This window comes from Electrona antarctica (genome assembly GCF_951216825.1).
Source record: "Electrona antarctica genome assembly, chromosome: 2".
NCBI classification, from domain to species: domain Eukaryota; kingdom Metazoa; phylum Chordata; class Actinopteri; order Myctophiformes; family Myctophidae; genus Electrona; species Electrona antarctica.
Window position 1 is genome coordinate 868,503 of NC_136807.1, and position 17,257 is coordinate 885,759.

Sequence of the window (17,257 nt, forward strand, 5' to 3'; positions counted from 1 at the left end):
TAAGGCCTGAAAAATGACCATAATGGTAATATATTAATGTAAGGCCTGAAAAAGCCAGAGTGAAGTGTGTGGGTGTGTGTGTGTGTGTGGGGGGGGGGGGGGGGCAAACTCTGTCTTTTTATGATGAATTCCTGTTCTGTTCTTTGTCTATATAGAAGTGTCTATTTGTACGTCTCTAAATGTTTTCGATGAATTGAACATGGTGGACCCTATTGGAAACAAGTGTAATGCTTAATTGGGTCGTCCACTCACAGTTAACAGCCTTTGTATTGAGTTTGTGCATGAAATGTACTGTAATTCTGCAAACTGTTAATAAATATTTCAATCAATCAATCAATCAATCAATCAAAACGCGTATTGGCAATGAAGGGAAAATGTCATCTTGTCCCTAACAACATTAAATGCCGTTAACAATAAAGAGAATGTATTTGTTTTGTCACCGATTGTTTTACATCACCATTACATCACCTAATCATAGCAACATGAGTTAGACTTAAATATATTAGCGCCCCTCACTTCACACAGGAAAAAGCTGACCAAAGAGAACAAAGTAGATTTAAATGTAATTTTAACAGTGTTATCAGATATTCAATCTGGTCACCAAGGGGTTGGGACAAGAGAGAAATGGCATATTAGGGGGTACTCCCGACTTATTTTATATTTTCAAAAATATTTTCAAAACCTTTTTTCTCCCAGTTGATTTAGATTTGGTCTCAGGACTAGTATAAGTTACACAACAAATGTATGATTTTGTATTTTTTACATGGATTGTTTGAAATTTCATGGGTGGGACGTCAAATGTCCTACAATTCTGGAATGACCCATTTAATATCAATGGTCTGTTGTCAGGTGTGACTCAGCCTTTTGTCACATTGCCAAATGTAACCAGACGAACAAGGTAAAAAAAAAAAAAATACACGGAACAAAGAACAAGGAAAACGTACTGAAAAATTATACTCTGGGAAATACCCACGCTAAAAAACTGTTAAGTCTCATCCTGTTGGGCGGTAGCTAGGTAGAGTATATAATATGCTGCTTGCCACAGCATCGACAAATCTTCGAGATGGAGACTGCTGCCGTTTTCCTGCTCGTCCTCTTCTGCCTGTGTTCAGGCGACACCGACCTGCAGTTCCAAGGATCGTTGGACCTCAGCCTCAACCACCATGACGACCAAGCAACGCTGGAGGTGAGCCTCAACCACCACGACGACCAGCCCACAAACCACCTCACAGGTAAGGATGATGGAGAGGCTGATGCTCTCAGTAATATAAGCCCTCAATTCAATGCAATTCAATGCAATTCATTGAGGGCTTATGGTAGGGGAAATAGCCAATAATGCGCTTTTGCACAAAATAACACCTGGACCTCTTTGGTGGGGACGTAACAGCTACAAAGTAAGTAAGTAAGCCTTCTAGCATGGAATTCTCCTTTAAAGGACCACTTCACCACTTGTGGCCAAATTTGACTGAGGGACTGCCATTGGATTTTTTTTCACGTCATGTCAAAGCAGGGAATCATAGCTTCAAATAGACATATTGGTTGTTCAGTTTGACCCACCAGTTTTGGAGATATGGCTTATAGAGTAATGTCTTGCAGAGAAACAGCGAGTTGAGAAAACAGGCTTGAAAGGTTCACTTCTGTGGTCTCTATACATTACACTAGCCTGGAACTCACCTATGCTTTTTATGGCATAGGCAGCTCCTGGCAGGATCCGCCGGGAGAAACTATGCGCAGCTGCTAGACATGAGACTAATTGATTAGAGCAACAGAGAGAGAGAGAGAGAGAGGAGTGTGTGTGTGTGTGTGTGTGTGTGTGTGTGTGTGTGTGTGTGTGTGTGTGTGTGTGTGTGTGTGTGTGTGTGTGTGTGTGTGTGTCAATTTAACAAAGGTGCAGACGATCAGAAATCAGCAGAGAGTGAGTGATGTTTGCACTACTCTATGCCGAATTGAAGTGGACTCGGTCCCAGACTTTTTTTCACGTCATGTCAAAGCAGGGAATCATAGCTTCAAATAGACATATTGGTTGTTCAGTTTGACCCACCAGTTTTGGAGATATGGCTTATAGAGTAATGTCTTGCAGAGAAACAGCGAGTTGAGAAAACAGGCTTGAAAGGTTCACTTCTGTGGTCTCTATACATTACACTAGCCTGGAACTCACCTATGCTTTTTATGGCATAGGCAGCTCCTGGCAGGATCCGCCGGGAGAAACTATGCGCAGCTGCTAGACATGAGACTAATTGATTAGAGCAACAGAGAGAGAGAGGAGTGTGTGTGTGTGTGTGTGTGTGTGTGTGTGTGTGTGTGTGTGTGTGTGTGTGTGTGTGTGTGTGTGTGTGTGTGTGTGTGTGTGTGTGTGTGTGTGTGTGTGTGTGTGTGTGTCAATTTCACAAAGGTGCAGACGATCAGAAATCAGCAGAGAGTGAGTGATGTTTGCACTACTCTATGCCGAATTGAAGTGGACTCGGTCCCAGACTTTTTTTTCACGTCATGTCAAAGCAGGGAATCATAGCTTCAAATAGACATATTGGTTGTTCAGTTTGACCCACCAGTTTTGGAGATATGGCTTATAGAGTAATGTCTTGCAGAGAAACAGCGAGTTGAGAAAACAGGCTTGAAAGGTTCACTTCTGTGGTCTCTATACATTACACTAGCCTGGAACTCACCTATGCTTTTTATGGCATAGGCAGCTCCTGGCAGGATCCGCCGGGAGAAACTATGCGCAGCTGCTAGACATGAGACTAATTGATTAGAGCAACAGAGAGAGAGAGGAGTGTGTGTGTGTGTGTGTGTGTGTGTGTGTGTGTGTGTGTGTGTGTGTGTGTGTGTGTGTGTGTGTGTGTGTGTGTGTGTGTGTGTGTGTGTGTGTGTGTGTGTGTGTGTGTGTGTGTGTGTGTCAATTTCACAAAGGTGCAGACGATCAGAAATCAGCAGAGAGTGAGTGATGTTTGCACTACTCTATGCCGAATTGAAGTGGACTCGGTCCCAGACTTTTTTTTCACGTCATGTCAAAGCAGGGAATCATAGCTTCAAATAGACATATTGGTTGTTCAGTTTGACCCACCAGTTTTGGAGATATGGCTTATAGAGTAATGTCTTGCAGAGAAACAGCGAGTTGAGAAAACAGGCTTGAAAGGTTCACTTCTGTGGTCTCTATACATTACACTAGCCTGGAACTCACCTATGCTTTTTATGGCATAGGCAGCTCCTGGCAGGATCCGCCGGGAGAAACTATGCGCAGCTGCTAGACATGAGACTAATTGATTAGAGCAACAGAGAGAGAGAGGAGTGTGTGTGTGTGTGTGTGTGTGTGTGTGTGTGTGTGTGTGTGTGTGTGTGTGTGTGTGTGTGTGTGTGTGTGTGTGTCAATTTAACAAAGGTGCAGACGATCAGAAATCAGCAGAGAGTGAGTGATGTTTGCACTACTCTATGCCGAATTGAAGTGGACTCGGTCCCAGACTTTTTTTTCACGTCATGTCAAAGCAGGGAATCATAGCTTCAAATAGACATATTGGTTGTTCAGTTTGACCCACCAGTTTTGGAGATATGGCTTATAGAGTAATGTCTTGCAGAGAAACAGCGAGTTGAGAAAACAGGCTTGAAAGGTTCACTTCTGTGGTCTCTATACATTACACTAGCCTGGAACTCACCTATGCTTTTTATGGCATAGGCAGCTCCTGGCAGGATCCGCCGGGAGAAACTATGCGCAGCTGCTAGACATGAGACTAATTGATTAGAGCAACAGAGAGAGAGAGAGAGAGGAGTGTGTGTGTGTGTGTGTGTGTGTGTGTGTGTGTGTGTGTGTGTGTGTGTGTGTGTGTGTGTGTGTGTGTGTGTGTGTGTGTGTGTGTGTGTGTGTGTGTGTGTGTGTGTGTGTGTGTGTGTGTGTGTGTCAATTTAACAAAGGTGCAGACGATCAGAAATCAGCAGAGAGTGAGTGATGTTTGCACTACTCTATGCCGAATTGAAGTGGACTCGGTCCCAGACTTTTTTTCACGTCATGTCAAAGCAGGGAATCATAGCTTCAAATAGACATATTGGTTGTTCAGTTTGACCCACCAGTTTTGGAGATATGGCTTATAGAGTAATGTCTTGCAGAGAAACAGCGAGTTGAGAAAACAGGCTTGAAAGGTTCACTTCTGTGGTCTCTATACATTACACTAGCCTGGAACTCACCTATGCTTTTTATGGCATAGGCAGCTCCTGGCAGGATCCGCCGGGAGAAACTATGCGCAGCTGCTAGACATGAGACTAATTGATTAGAGCAACAGAGAGAGAGAGGTGTGTGTGTGTGTGTGTGTGTGTGTGTGTGTGTGTGTGTGTGTGTGTGTGTGTGTGTGTGTGTGTGTGTGTGTGTGTGTGTGTGTGTGTGTGTGTGTGTGTGTGTGTGTGTGTGTGTGTCAATTTAACAAAGGTGCAGACGATCAGAAATCAGCAGAGAGTGAGTGATGTTTGCACTACTCTATGCCGAATTGAAGTGGACTCGGTCCCAGACTTTTTTTTCACGTCATGTCAAAGCAGGGAATCATAGCTTCAAATAGACATATTGGTTGTTCAGTTTGACCCACCAGTTTTGGAGATATGGCTTATAGAGTAATGTCTTGCAGAGAAACAGCGAGTTGAGAAAACAGGCTTGAAAGGTTCACTTCTGTGGTCTCTATACATTACACTAGCCTGGAACTCACCTATGCTTTTTATGGCATAGGCAGCTCCTGGCAGGATCCGCCGGGAGAAACTATGCGCAGCTGCTAGACATGAGACTAATTGATTAGAGCAACAGAGAGAGAGAGAGAGGAGTGTGTGTGTGTGTGTGTGTGTGTGTGTGTGTGTGTGTGTGTGTGTGTGTGTGTGTGTGTGTGTGTGTGTGTGTGTGTGTGTGTGTGTGTGTGTGTGTGTGTGTGTGTGTGTGTGTGTGTGTGTGTGTGTGTGTGTGTGTGTGTGTGTGTGTGTCAATTTAACAAAGGTGCAGACGATCAGAAATCAGCAGAGAGTGAGTGATGTTTGCACTACTCTATGCCGAATTGAAGTGGACTCGGTCCCAGACTTTTTTTTCTCCCTGGAAATAAAAATGTCTGGGTTTCCGAGGCTAACATTATACCTGCTACATGTTTAAGCATTTATTTCATATTTACATGTCGATTTCATTTATTTATTTCCGAACAATATAAACAAGAAAAGACAAAGTAAATATTAAAAACAAAAAAGAAGCGTCCAAAAATAATAATAATAATGATCTTTCATAATCCTTAACTTATGTTTATGTTCGAAAAAGGAGTAGGAAGAAGTTTATTGAAAAACGTATCGAGTCCTACCCCTTCTTTGTGTATCTCAATACATCAAAACTTATATTCAGGTTGATTTTTTTTTTACACACTCACAGTATAATAACAAAATGGAAATACAAAAAAAAACAAAAAAACAATCAAGTCTATATAAGATAATACAACTAAATATATAATTACAATGTATAATAACAATAATCATTATTATTAATAATTATGGTAATGACAATAACTATTGTATATAATAAGATCAGCACTTTGAATTGCTATTAACTCATTTTGGATAAAATATAAATAAACATTCAGTTTTTCTCCTCTGGTGAAAAGCTGGAGGTTGCACGATGGCAGCTCTCAGTCAAATCTGGTCACACTTTTCAACCACCTTTTTTTTCTACTCAATTTACAATTTACAATTTAGGCATTTAGCAGACGCTCTTAATCCAGAGCGACTTACAATAGGCAAGAACAAAAAGCATGGGAATACATCACATATGTAAAAATGCATTTATCGCGAAACATGCGTAAGCTAAGAACGTGACTAGAACATATCTATATAATGACACTATACATATAAACTATAACTAGAACATATCTATATAATGACACTATACATATAAACTACACATATATGCTATACTATGCTGTACATATATACTATGAAGTGCTATGACTACATACAATGCACTTATTGTGCTGTCTACATGACATGCTATAAGTCTGTTTCAAATGCTATATAAGTCTAAGAAGTGCTGTCTAAGGGGGGTAGGGTAAGTGCTATGGGCCATGATGGAGTCTGAAAAGGTGGGTTTTCAGACTACGGCGGAAGATCGGGAGTGATGCTGCAGTTCTGATTGCAACGGGAAGTGCATTCCACAGTTTTGGGGCCAGAAGGGAGAAGAGTTTGAGACGTGTGGAGCGTTGTCCCGGCGTTTTTAGTGAGGGTACTTCCAGCTTCCCTGCGTTGGCTGATCTGAGTGCGCGGGAGGGTTTGTAGGGTTCAATCATGCTGGCAAGATATGGGGGAGCCATACCTTTGGTTGCTTTAAATGCCAACATCAGAGTTTTGTATTCTGTGCGGGCAGCGACCGGGAGCCAGTGCAGGGAGCGGAGCAGGGGGGAGACATGTGAGAATTTTGGCTGGTTGAAGACCAAGCGAGCTGCGGCATTTTGGATCAGTTGGAGAGGCTTCAGTGCACATGCCGGTAGGCCAGTAAGGAGAGAGTTACAATAGTCAAGTTTTGACAGGACTGTTGTCTGGATTAGGAGCTGGGATGATTCCTGGGTGAGGAACGGTCTAATTCGTCGTATGTTATAGAGTGTGAACCTACAGGATCGAGTGACAGCTGTGATGTGAGTTTTGAACGAGAGCTGACTGTCCAGGACAACACCAAGGTTCCTGGCTGTTGGGACAGACGTTACCAGGGCGTTGTCTACGGAAATAGTTAGCTCCCGCATCGGGCAGGACTTAGCTGGGAAGAAGAGAAGCTCAGTCTTGTCTGGGTTCAGCTTGAGGTGGTTGGAGGACATCCACTGTGAGATGTCAGCCAGGCAAGCAGTGATGCGCTCTTCCACCTGGGTGGCAGAGGGGGGGAAGGATAGAAACAGTTGTGTGTCATCGGCATAACAGTGATAGGATATATTGTGAGCAGAGATGATAGTGCCAAGGGATTTAGTGTACAGTGAGAAAAGGAGGGGACCAAGTACAGATCCCTGTGGGACCCCAGTTTGGAGGGTTCGGGGGGATGATAACAGACCTTTCCAGGAGACCTGGTAGGTCCGGTCGGTGAGGTAAGAGGAGAACCACTTTAGTGCCGTCCCGCCGATGCCTAGATCCGCTAGGGTGTCTAGGAGCAGCTGGTGGTTCACTGTGTCAAATGCTGGAGACATTGTTTTTAAACAAGATTTTATATATATATATATATATATATATATATATATATATATATATATATGTTTATTTAGATTTTTAGTATTGTGAGAACGATGGGTTCCATTTTCACATTTTTTTTCTCCTAAATATATTTATATTTTCATGTGCCCGAGTCCCATGGTGGGAGTTCTGCTCTAGTTTTGGTGAAATATTAAGTAGTTCCGGTCATTTTGTGGGGGGCACTGGGGCCGCAGTAAAAGTACATGGCCCGGCCCGAAGCCCGACATATTTGTATTTATTATTTCTAGCATGCGCGCTGCCGGTGGCTTTATTGGTGCCTGGACGCAGCAGCAGCTGCCACTCACTCACAGCTGCACTAATGTGGCGCTCTGATAAACCCACATTACGGACAAGAAGTCAATAACAGACAGACATCACACTAAAAAGTAGCCTACTTAATTATAGTTGTATACAGTAACTGCTGCACGTGCACTGTCTGTCAATCAGCGCAACGCGTTGTGAGCTTGTAGATCGGCCATTCGCGGACTCACGCTGCATTATAAAACCCAGACCCACAATAATAAGAACACTTACGTTATGTATCTGCAGTTTCTGCACAAATCCAACTTTGTTTAGTGTGGTAATAATAATAATAATGCTCCCGCAGTATTTAAATTGTTTTTATTGCGGACTGCGGAGCTCCTGAGACGTCAGTTCAGTTCAGTCAGAGGAGAGCCTAGAGCGGTAGCCTATACTCGGTGTGTGTGTTTGTGTGTGTGTGTGTGTGTGTGTGTGTGTGTGTGTGTGTGTGTGTGTGTGTGTGTGTGTGTGTGTGTGTGTGTGTGTGTGTGTGTGTGTGTGTGTGCAATATGGTGGATATTTATGACATGTATAGATATGGTGAAATGTATGACATGTATAGATATGGTGATATTTATGACATGTAGACCTATAGATATGGTGGATATTTATGAAATGAGCGAGTGAGTTTGTTTTCTACGTTTGTTTGACATGATGTGATTTTTTTGTATATTTTCCAGAAAAGGACAACAAATGTAATTCCAGTAAGAATGAGGTGGAAGCACCAGGAGGAAGTTCTGTGAATGCAGGTGAGAACGTCAATGTTTTAATTATTATTCGGTAACACTTGCTATGCATCCCATGTTTAAAACGCATTTAACTTATAAGACATTATAATCTTCTCATAAACATGTATAATTATATTTATAGGCACTGATAAATAATCATTATACTTTATAGGCTTAATCATAACACATTATAAACTGTATTATAATGACTTATCATATCATAACTTGCTATGTATTCCATGTTTATAACATTAGCATTATTATTATTTCTCAAACATTCATAATACATTATTATAGATGTTAAATTATTAAAACAAAGTTCATGTTTATAAAAAATAAACACATTATAAAGATAATTTGGGATGCCTAGCAAGTGTTACCAAATTCATCTTTAGGGCCCCAAATCACACCTTAGAAAGCACGTGTGTCGATTTCACTCATTTTCTATTTATTTTTTAGGTTTAATGTTTGTCTTTAGTTCAAAGTTTGTTTAATAAACGCCATTGACAATGAAGGGAAACTTTACGCCAGAATGTGCCTCACTTGTGCTGCACTCCCCACCCCCCGTGTCGTTCTTTTTGTTTTCCACACACAAAGAGCCAATAACACTCGTCTTTTCATTGAGTCACAACTTGCTCAAATCTAGCCCATTTTTTAAATTTCAAAGTGCTATGTAAACTACGAAATTAGGGCTTTCATTCGGTATATAGATCGTGCGTGTAGATCCTCTCTACAGAACGGTATGAAGCGAAAAGGAAAGTTCGGCTAGTCGGATTAAACCATTTGCTGCGCTGGTGATGAACTGAAGAGCAAATGGAATCGCGCACGCGGCACAAGCCGCACAATGGCTGGCAGGCTGGCACAAATAACTTCTTTGACTATACAATTATATAAACACAATGGACACAATTAAGGAAGTGGCAGGCACTCACTTTATAGGAAAATAACAAAGAGATGCAATATGAATATTGGAGAGATGAGGCAGCCTGACTAGTCTGTGCCTGGACATCTCCATTGAAGCGCGCGGTGGCCGCTCTTTACCAAACTAATTCGGTACGGCTTACGGGTGCTTTTAAATGCCACTATCGGCCTGGGCCATGGCTCAGTGGTCCAGGCACCTTGGCTGGTAATCCAGTCTGGCAGTGTGCTGCGGGTTCGACTCCCGATCCCGACAGCCTTTACTGCATGTCTTGTCATGATCTGTCTCTCCACAGACCATGTCAGCCCTGGCCACTCCCACTTTCCATTCCACACTGCAGTCCCAATTACTCACCTGTCTCCAACTCCCTCGTCATCCCACCTGTGAACTATTCCACAATCACCTTCCCCCTATAAGACTGGACTCATTACAAACATTCAGTGTCAGATCATAGTTTGATGTTGTCGGTGCATGTATGTATCCAGCTTGACTACCATGTAATTTGTCTGTTCGGTTCCTGAGTGAGATCTATTCCTATGTTCTACTCAAGGATAAGAATTATTCCTGTTTCCTGCATTTCTACTAAAGTGTGAGACTTTTGCCTTGATTCCTGAGTTCTACGTCAGTGTAAGATTTTTGCCATTTATTCTTTATTAAATACTTTGAAAATCAACACTTGTTTCCTGTGACTCTGCACATTGGGTTCAAATCACTCTGCATCGTAACAGTATGATCTGACCAAGAGTATGAACCCAGCAGAGTTACTAGTGTTGACAAGGAAGGTGCTGAACTTTGAAAATGTTGTTGATTGTCTTGTGGCATCTCCTCCAAACCTGTGTGCTGAACTCCAGAAGGAGATTACAGTATACCAGCAGTGGTTCAAGGAGAGGCCATGGACGAACCATTTTGTTCCCTACCTGGATGTGGTTAATGGGAGGCTTAATAGCTTTGTGGAGACCAGCTCACCCCATGTTTCCCAGTCAGCTCCTCACTCAATTAGGGTTGGAGTGATGAGCCTACGTCCCACTAGCCTGGATGCTAACCAGCAGGGCACCCAGTCTATGGATTATTTTTCTAGGGGGGGGCCCCGTTGTGTCAACAGGCGGGGGGGTCTCCCAGCCACCAAGCCCACCCGCCACGCCTGTCCTGACAGTGGGGGGAACCGTGGGCCTGGTAGGAGAAGGCGTGGCCGCCAACACCACCAGGAACCTCCGCTGCCCAGCTCTCCACCGCCCAGTTCGCCCAGCATCCACCAGCCCTCCCAGCCTGCTGTCTCCATTGTTGACCTGCCTGTGCCCTCTGCACCCTCACCGGTGATATCCACTGCCGACCTGCCAGAGCCCTTGCCAGCCATCTCCCTAGATGTCCTGCCTGCGCCCTCTGCACCCTCGACAGTCCTATCAGCCAGTGACCTGCCAGAGCCCTTGTCGGTCATCTCCAATGGTGATCGGTTTCAGACCGAGGTGATGGAAGCTCTGGCCCTGGGCTTTTTGTTCGGCTGCTTCCGTCCGATGCTGTCTGCCGGCTCTCCATCTCCAGAGTCTGCAGCACCCTCCTCGTCTCCTGGATGTGCAGTGTCTACTGGGGTTCCGTCTCCAGAGTCTGCAGCATCCTCCTCGTCTCCTGGATGTGCAGTGTCTACTGGGGTTCCGTCTCCAGAGTCTGCAGCATCCTCCACGTCTCCTGGATCCTCCTCGTCTCCTGGATGTGCAGTGTCTACTGGGGTTCCGTCTCCAGAGTCGGCAGCATCCTCCACGTCTCCTGGATCCTCCTCGTCTCCTGGATGTGCAGTGTCTACTGGGGTTCCGTCTCCAGGGTCTGCAGCATCCTCCACGTCTCCAGAGTCTGCAGCATCCTCCTCGTCTCCTGGGTGTGCAGAGTCCTCTGGGGTCCCGTCTCCAGAGTCTGCAGCATCCTCCTTGTCCCCTGGGAGTGCAGAGTCCTCGGGGGTCCCGCCTCCAGAGTCTGCAGCATCCTCCGCCTGTCCTGAGTCTGCAGTCCCGCCTGCAGCTCCGCCTGCAGCCCCGCCTGCAGCTCCACCTTCTCCGCCTGCAGTTCCGCCTGCAGCTCCGCCTGCAGTTCCGCCTGCAGCTCCGCCTGCAGTTCCGCCTGCAGCTCCACCTTCTCCGCCTGCAGTTCCGCCTGCAGCTCCGCCTGCAGTTCCGCCTGCAGCTCCACCTTCTCCGCCTACAGCTCCGCCTGCAGTTCCGCCTGCAGCTCCGCCTCATCCGCCTGCAGTTCCGCCTGCAGCTCCGCCTCCTCCGCCTGCAGTTCCGCCTGCAGCTTCGCCTCCTTCGCCTGCAGTTCCGCCTGCAGCTCCGCCTCCTCCGCCTGCAGTTCCGCCTGCAGCTCCGCCTCCTCCGCCTGCAGTCCCGCCTGCAGCTCCGCCTGCAGTCCCGCCTGCAGCTCCGCCTGCAGTCCCGCCTGCAGCTCCGCCTGCAGTCCCGTCTGCAGCTCCACCTGCAGTTCCGCCTGCAGCCCTGCCTCCAGTGTCTGCAGTTCCACCTGCAGCCCTGCCTCCAGTGTCAGCAGTTCCACCTGCAGCCCTGCCTCCATCGTCTGCAGTTCCGCCTGCAGTCCCGCCTCCAGTGTCTGCAGCTCTGCCTGCAGCCCCGCCTCCTGCGTTGGCAGCCCCGCCTCCTGTGTCTGCAGTCCCGCCTGCAGCTCCATCTCCTCTTCCTGCAGCTCTGCCTGCAGCTCTGCCTGCAGCACCTCCGGCGTCGCCCTCCTGACGGCGCCTCCTCCGCCTCGTCTCGACCTCCGGGCCGCCCTCCGGATGATGTCACTGCCTCATCCCAGCATCCTGGCCGTCCCCCCGATGGCGCTCGTTCTGCCACCGCCCATCCTCCTGGACGTCCCCCTGAAGTCACCAGCCCTGCCTCTGGCCGTAGTCCTGGCCGCCCCCCTGAAGATCCCCGTTGCTCTGGTCCTTTGTCTCAGGTTCCCTCCTCCAGTCCCCCTCCACCCGCCCTGCTCGTCCCTCGTCTATGTTGTAGGACGTCTGGTATCCGTCCCTTGAGAGGGGGGTACTGTCATGATCTGTCTCTCCACAGACCATGTCAGCCCTGGCCACTCCCACTTTCCATTCCACACTGCAGTCCCAATTACTCACCTGTCTCCAACTCCCTCGTCATCCCACCTGTGAACTATTCCACAATCACCTTCCCCCTATAAGACTGGACTCATTACAAACATTCAGTGTCAGATCATAGTTTGATGTTGTCGGTGCATGTATGTATCCAGCTTGACTACCATGTCATTTGTCTGTTCGGTTCCTGAGTGAGATCTATTCCTATGTTCTACTCAAGGATAAGAATTATTCCTGTTTCCTGCATTTCTACTAAAGTGTGAGACTTTTGCCTTGATTCCTGAGTTCTACGTCAGTGTAAGATTTTTGCCATTTATTCTTTATTAAATACTTTGAAAATCAACACTTGTTTCCTGTGACTCTGCACATTGGGTTCAAATCACTCTGCATCGTAACATGTCTTCCCCCCATCTCTCTCCCCATTTCCTGTCAGCCTACTGTCTGTCCCTCCATAAAAAATATAAAATAAAGGCGAAAGCCACAAAAAAAACATTTAAATGCCACTATCGCTTTCCCAAATGTATGTGACCAATAGCAATTTAGGGGAAAGCGTGCCAACACGCCCATGACCACACCTCTAGGCGCAAATACCGGTGTCAGCCAAAAAGATAGCGGGTGATGCTGGACGAAAATACCATTAAGGGACAGAGAAAGCTCCTATATTCGTAATCTTCGGGCAGCGGCTGAATTGCGGGCCGCGCTGCGGGTAAAGTCGGAGACAAAATTGGAGCCCTTTGTTTTACATCACCATTACATCACCTCATCAACATGAGTTAGATTTTAATATATTAGCGCCCCTCACTTCACACTGGTGTGATTTAGTATTTATTTTTGTATTATTATTTCCCTCCCCTCCGTATCGAAGTATTGGACAGTATTAAGATAAGTTGATATTCCCAAATCAAATCACACCTTAGAAAGCATGATATTTCAAACACAGTGTCCCTAGTCAAAAAAAGTGTTTTTTGACTAGGGAGTCATATTTTGTCATAATTTCACTCCCTCCTTATCTAGACTAATTATTGGACAGTATTAGGATGTTGATATTCATTGTGTTCATCCTTTAGAGCCCCAAATCACCTAGAAAGCATGAGTGTCTATTTCAAACACAAAGTGCTTTTTACCCTAGAAAGCACTAGCAGCGTCCATTTAAAACACAGAGGTTGTTTGACAGCAAACTGTCATAATTTCTCCGCCCTCCCTATCTAAATAATATTGGACAGTAGGCTATTAGGATGTTGATATTCATTTTGTATTCATCCTTAGGGCCCCAAATCACTAGGGGGTTTTCATGATTCTGAATCCATTCCAAGCATTAGTTTTGCACGAAAAACACTCCTTGGGCTAAAAACGGCCATAGCCGTCATCACAAATGTGATGAGGTCAGGCAGCACATTTGGGCAAGTGGCTATGGCCTAATTCAGCCCAAGGAGTGTTTTTGTGCAAAAATAATGCTCTTCATCATAACTTCCAGGTATGATGAAGATGTCACACGCTTACAGATAGATGTGTTTTTAAATGAAACTATTTAGTATTTATGATTGACTGAATGTTATGCTCTTGTGTTTTCAGCCCTCCTTGCTAAACTGACAGCCATGGAAACCAGGCTGGCTGCAAGTGAGAAGTTGAACCAACAGAATGCAGGTTTATAACTTCACGTTGTTTTAATTCAGGGGAGATGGAGAGGGACACTACACAGCTGCACCTCAAAACATTACAATATTCATTCAGGGGAGATGGAGAGGGACACTACACAGCTGCACCTCAAAACATTACAATATTCATTCAGGGGAGATGGAGAGGGACACTACACAGCTGCACCTCAAAACATTACAATATTCATTCAGGGGAGATGGAGAGGGACACTACACAGCTGCACCTCAAAACATTACAATATTCATTCAGGGGAGATGGAGAGGGACACTACACAGCTGCACCTCAAAACATTACAATATTCATTTTGTTAAATGTATTTATTATTTTCTTCCATAATATAATAAAAAAAAGTAAAACTTTCATATATTATAGATTCATTGTGCATAAAGTGAAATATTTAAACCTTTGTTTTGATTTAATCTTGATGATTCTGGCATACAGCTCAAAATATTAGAATATGTTATGAGAAAAAACATTTAAAATACAGAAATGTCGACAATCTGAAAAGTATATTTATTTATGCACTCAATACGTGGTCTGAGCTACACATTATTTCATAAATGGGGCGTGGCATGGAGGTGATCAGCCAATGGGGCGTGGCATGGAGGTGATCAGCCTGTGGCACTGTTGAGGTGTTATGGAAGCCCAGGTTTGCTTTGATAACAGCTTTAAACTCATTTGTATTGTTGAATCTAGTGTCTCACACCTTCCTCTTGACAATACAATATACATTCTTTGTGGGGTTCAGGTCAGGCCAGTTGGCTGGTTAGTTAAGCACAGTAATACCATGGTCAGTACACCAGTTAATAGTAGTTTTGGCTCTGAGGGCAGGTGCCAAATCGAGCTGGAAAGTAAAATCAGCATCTCCATGAAGCTTGTTAACATACTGAAGCACAATGTAGGCCTATTCTAAAAGCTCCTGGTAGATGGCTGTGTTGACCTGGAGTAACGTTTTCACTGTCAGTGGACCAACAACATGCACATAACATGGCCCCAAATCACCACTGTTTCATAGATAGAACACAATCATTTCCTTTTCCTGCCCACAAAGCCAAAACTACATGTCATTGCTGCACTGACCATGGTATTACTGTGCTTAAAGGCTAGTGAAAGGCACAGTCGGTAGTGCTGTCGCCTCACAGCTAGAAGGTCCTGGGTTCGATTCACACTGGAGGCGCTGGGGGCGTGTTCTCTCCTCCACGTCATCAGTGTCCATACCCGAGGTGGGGCTGGCGAAATGGCCTTTCTGTGTGGAGTTTGCATGTTCCCTAGGCCCTAGGGAACATGCAAACTCCACACAGAAAGGCCATTGGCCATTGGCCGTGTCCCCTAGGGCCTAGGGGACACGGCCCTAGGGTAGGTACCCTCACATGTTCTCCCTGTGTTCCCGGTAGGGCACAGGGGGCCACACATTGAAAGTACATTTATCCACAAAACTAACGTCATTTGTATTGTTGACCTGTTTCTAAAATATCACATATGTCCATATAACTACGCCCAAAAAAGTTGTTCCATAGAGGGGTCAGTTGAATGAAAGTTGCGGTAATATTTTAGAAATAGGTCAACAATACAAATGACGTTAGTTTTGTGAATTAATTTACTTTTACTGCGTGGCCCCAGTGTCCCCCACAAAATGACCGGAACTACTTAATATTCACCAAAACCAGAGCAGAACTTCCACCACGGGACTCGGGCAATCAATTAATACAGTTGCAACCACTATATTAATGGAGAGTATTTCATACAGCTTAAGTAAAAACAATCTGAACTATCCCTTTAAATACAAATACAAATACATTGGATATTAAAAAGACAATAACATTGTAATACTACTCATTAATACTACTCATTAAGCTACTAATTTAGACTGAAGTAATTAAAGCAGGTCATGTTTTTTGGAATCCTGAAATCTATAATATATCAGTATTCTGATATTAGGTGAAGGTGGGGGCCTCATGTGGCCCCCGGGCCGCCAGTTGATATTAACCTGAGGGCCGCATTAAGTGAAGGTGAGGGCCTCATGTGGCCCCCGGGCCGCCAGTTGATATTAACCTGAGGGCCTCATTAAGTGAAGGTGAGGGCCACATGTGGCCCCCGGGCCGCCAGTTGATATTAACCTGAGGGCCTCATTAAGTGAAGGTGGGGCCCACATGTGGCCCCCGGGCTGCCTGTTAACCATGTATGTTCTAATGAATACTGACCAAACACAATGCAGTACCATAACTTTATGGCTGTTGGTAGGGCGTTCCACATTTTAGTGGTATAGGAGCTAAATTAATTTAACCCTTTGCTTGAGCCGAATCTGGGTTGCACAAGGTTTGTTGAACTCCCTCTGGTGGTGAGTGTTGACATTAAGGAAGTATTTAGACAGGTACATGGGTATCTTAGTGAAGTATTTAAACAGGTACATGGGTATCGTAGTGAAGTATTTAGACAGGTACATGGGTATCTTAGTGCAGTATTTAGACAGGTACATGGGTATCATAGTGAAGTATTTAGACAGGTACATGGGTATCATAGTGAAGTATTTAGACAGCTACATGGGTATCTTAGTGAAGTATTTAGACAGCTACATGGGTATCTTAGTGAAGTATTTAGACAGCTACATGGGTATCTTAGTGAAGTATTTAGACAGGTACATGGGTATCTTAGTGGTGTAGAGAATCGTGTATTGCAAGATGCTGTACTCTGTCGTCAACCCTAAGCTATTCCAGCCAATCAAAATGGGCAGGGGTGAGGTGGGTGGACCAAAGGAGACGTTCCCAGCTCCAATATGTTTCACAGATCCCCCCCCCCCCCCCCCCCCCACTATGATAGGACCCTCTATTTCCCTCCTTTCTTGTGAAATGTCATGAAGAAATTGAAAAATTAAAGAAGAGTACTTCAAATTGTCCTGAATTGTACTTTAGTGAACTTTAGTATATTGAGAAATATTTTGTCATGGAATATATTACATCTGATTAAATATACGCGGGTTTAGTGATGGTGTGACAAAGGTTGGGTCTAGTGTTCTTCTAGGGTTAATAAACACTCAACTTAATGCTGCGTTTTTAAATGAAACTATTTAGTATTTATGACTGACTTCATGTTAATGTTCTGTTTGTTCTGTTTATAACTTCACATTGTTCTAATGAATATTGACCAGACACAATAGGCCATATTCAGACCGCAGCCATCTTGCCAGCAAGGTGATGCCTATACTATACTAGGTGACACTTCCCATAGACAGCCCATTCATCCAAACAGAAAAGTACTCTCTAATTATATTAAACAACGTCAAAATCACCAACATTGCAGCTGTAGGGAAAGCTTGAATTATCCTCTTTCAATCTGTTTTTGTTTAATACAAATCCACCG

At 44.7% G+C, this 17,257-nt stretch overlaps 1 long non-coding RNA gene across 1 annotated transcript; it reads left to right on the top strand.

Annotated features, from left to right (window-relative positions):
- The first annotated feature begins 1,140 nt into the window (after positions 1-1,140).
- On the top strand, positions 1,141-13,865 carry LOC306937101. Its single transcript, XR_013791585.1, has 3 exons — positions 1,141-1,232; positions 8,190-8,258; positions 13,817-13,865. It is a non-coding gene; the product is annotated as an uncharacterized lncRNA (long non-coding RNA).
- Positions 13,866-17,257: the final 3,392 nt, after the last annotated feature.